General features: G+C 51.8%; 1 pseudogene; it reads left to right on the forward strand.

Annotated features, from left to right (window-relative positions):
* Nucleotides 1-281: 281 nt before the first annotated feature.
* LOC109386314 (proline-rich protein 14 pseudogene) lies at nucleotides 282-2744 on the forward strand (annotated as a pseudogene).
* The last annotated feature ends 523 nt before the right edge of the window (nucleotides 2745-3267 follow it).

The following is a 3267-nucleotide window of genomic DNA, read 5'->3' on the forward strand; positions in this document are numbered from 1 at the left end:
ATGGAAACAGTGTTGAGACAGAGCCTAGAGGCCTAGTGAGCTTCGTTTTCATGTTTCTTAACAGCTGGCCGACGAGCCGAGTTAGGCCTGCCTCGTTCAGAAACATCCTCTCACACAGCGTCCAGCTGCCTCACTGAATGCTGAATGGGTGCCCAGAGCTCTTCATTTTTCTTGAAGTAGATAGAAGCTTTCTTTTCCTTTTTTTTTTTCTTCTTAGCACATCTAATTACAGTTTTGTAGGTAGACAGCTCAGCCTTGTGGATTTTAAATGAATAAAAACAATGTATGTCTATAAAATAATTCCACACTTTTTAGAGGCTGGCAGTGTCAGCAATCCAGAAAAAGAAAGTCGTGAATCCAGGTAAAAATGAAAAAGACAGCCAGTTGGTAAGATAGCCACAGCCAGCCAAGCCCAGGCACAGAACTACGAGCGACAGGCTTGGATCCCTTTGGTTTTGTACAAAACACCGTTCCAACGAGCTTCTCTCAGTCCCCATTAAATCACAAGCAACAAATTAGGAGTGGAGAGTGGGAGTGGACACAAATAATGAGTAATGTGAGTCTAAGAAGCACCTGCGAGCAGTCAGAGAGCAGCCTGGGCGACTTCAACGAGGAGCCCTCAGCCTGACAGAATAGCCAGCCAAGAGGAGTCAGACCCCAGTCCTGCCTCTTGCTGTGTGACTCTGGCAAGGCACTTGACTTCTCTGAGCCCATGTTCTCCTCCTCAGCCCCTTGCTCAGGTTTTCCCTTGGGCCTGGACAGACTCCTCTTGCCCTATGTGCAAATTCAGATTCATTCTTCACAACCTGCCTCAGATTGCGTTGGGATCCAGAGCAAGGCAGGAGAGGAGAGGACCCTCCCCTGTCACTCTGCCTATCGTGAAAAACTTGGGGCTAAACCATTTAACAATAGCTACCAACCTACCGTTTACTCAGGTCCTTGACACCAGGTTTGTAAACATATAACAAAAATTAATAAAACAGCTAGCTTTAAAAATTCAATGTGAGACCTGGGATAGGAGAGAGGCGGCCGCTGCAGCCTGGGGTCCCCAGGGCCTCCCTGAGCCGCTGCTTCCCCCGTGGACTTGCCAGGGACTCCAGCCCACCTGGCCAGCCACATCTGTGCTGCCAGTCCCTGGCTTGAGCCAGAAGCTCAAAATGGGTGAGGCTACAGCTCCTGGTGACCCCTTCACCCTTGGAAAAGGCTTCGGCAGGTCCTGGCTGTGGTGCTCTAAGATGTCATGGCTGCCCGTATGGTGCCCCTGGTGCCCTGAGGGGAGATCTCCACCCCACAACAACCCTGCAACTGTCGGGATTCTGTCCACAACCAGCCTCGCCACCCTGACAGGCCCTGTAGTTGTCACAGGCGAGGCCTCCTGACCCACTGCACTTATGCCGAGAGCCCTCGAGCTGCATCCACTGGCCTCTTTCCACCCTGAGGCATCAATCAAGGACAACCGCTGGCCCAGAGAAGGGCACTTCACAGGAGATGGACCGGGCCCCCCAGCTCACTGTGGTGGTGATGCTAGAAGATGCTGCCAGCCCCAGACCCCTAGCTGAGGGCTTCGCTGATAAGGCTCCCAACTTCATCTTTCCAGCGAGAAGAGCTGAGCCCATGATGATGGGTAACCAGCCAATGCCTCCACCCAGAGATCTGGAGCCCCCATTCCAGCCACCTGCCCTGCCTGCAGGCCCTCTGGAGAACCCGTCACCGACCCCAGACGCTGCTCTGGAGCCCCCATCGACCTCACCACTGTCCAGCCTTTCACATCCTTTCCTCAGTCCCTGGGCCTTGGCCCCCTTCTGTTCCATCCGCTCCAAGCTGGAGAGCTTTGCTGACATCCCCCTCACACCCAACAAAGCCCCACAGTCCCTGTCCGCATCACTCCCCATGAAGTTGGAGTTGAAGATTGCCATCTCAGAGGCTGAGCAGTCCGGGGCTGCTGAGGGTGCTGCATCTGTCCATCCCCGCCCCCCAATCTGCCACTGGCAAGCCCAAGACCACAATCCTTCAGCACTTCTCCTGAAGCCCTCTCTGGGCCGAAGTCACACCTGTCCTGATCCGGGGCCCTCTGGCTCAGATACCTGCAGCTGGCCCTCTGTTCCATGCCGTCCAAGCTAACCACAGCCCCACCGCCCCCTCCACCCGGTCTCCAGAAAGCAGTCTTCCCTCTTGGAGGAGTGGGAGGCTCTCTTCCCTTCGTCACACCTTGTTTGCCCACCGCTTCCACTTCTTCCTCCTCTGAACCTGCAGAACCCAGGTTGGGCTCAACCAAGGGGAAGGAGTCAAGGGCCTCAGAGGACAGGTACTTTTGAGACAAAAACCATGGGAAAGTTTTCTCAATTCAAAATACACAGGACACAGGCCTATTCTCAACTAAACCTCACTCCATTGGGGGTGTCTCCGCCAATCAGGTTGAACAAGAAAGAGTTCAGCTTGGAAGATATTTACACCAACAAGAATCACTAGTCGCCTACAACCAGGAGGACCTTTGAGACCATCTTCAAGGAACCTCTGGAGTGCAATGGGACCCTGGTTTTCAGCAGCTCAAGGAAGCTGCCGTGGGCTATAGAATTTCAGGACAGTAGCCTTCCTTGATCCCAGCGGCCTCTCCTGGATTCCAGGCTGCAGCTGGCAGGACCCTTACTCCCAACCTGGCCCCCAGCCCAGATGTGGGAACCCTGCTGCAGCAGCGGCCAGAGGAGCTGGATGCCTTGCTCCCGGAAGCGAAGGAAGTGGATTAGGGAGCGGGCCCCACTGGACCTAGGAGCGCCATCTGTTTATATCCATCATAGAGGGAGGGGGAGCCTCTGAGGCCATTTTACTTTTTCTCTGTATTTCTAGTAAAGTTTTTAATGTTTCTAAAAAAAAAAAAAATTAGCTTGAATGTGACTTACTGTCCCTAAGGACAGCCCTTAGTCATCAGAAAAAAGGATAAATTAGTTTCAGTTCAATAGGAAAATATATAAAATATTTTAAGGTAGTATATTATTCAAAATGGTTAGAATAAGTTTTGATGTTTTAAGGGATAAACTTGTTCTCTAAAAAATTTACTTGCAAAACTTTTTGAAAGTTTACTTTCAGGGAACACCTTATTCTTCAAAGAAACCAGCACCGCTGTGTTTCCACAAATGTCTTGCTCTTTAGATCAGGGACCGTGCCGCACTTCATTATTGTGATGTGAGGTGACCCCCAGCTAACTTACATGCAGAGGGTATGTGACCTTTGGCTCACACAGCGGAGCTCTCTGGAGCATGCTAACCTTGG

Source organism: Hipposideros armiger, unplaced genomic scaffold (genome assembly GCF_001890085.2).
Source record: "Hipposideros armiger isolate ML-2016 unplaced genomic scaffold, ASM189008v1 scaffold_132, whole genome shotgun sequence".
NCBI lineage: Eukaryota > Metazoa > Chordata > Mammalia > Chiroptera > Hipposideridae > Hipposideros > Hipposideros armiger.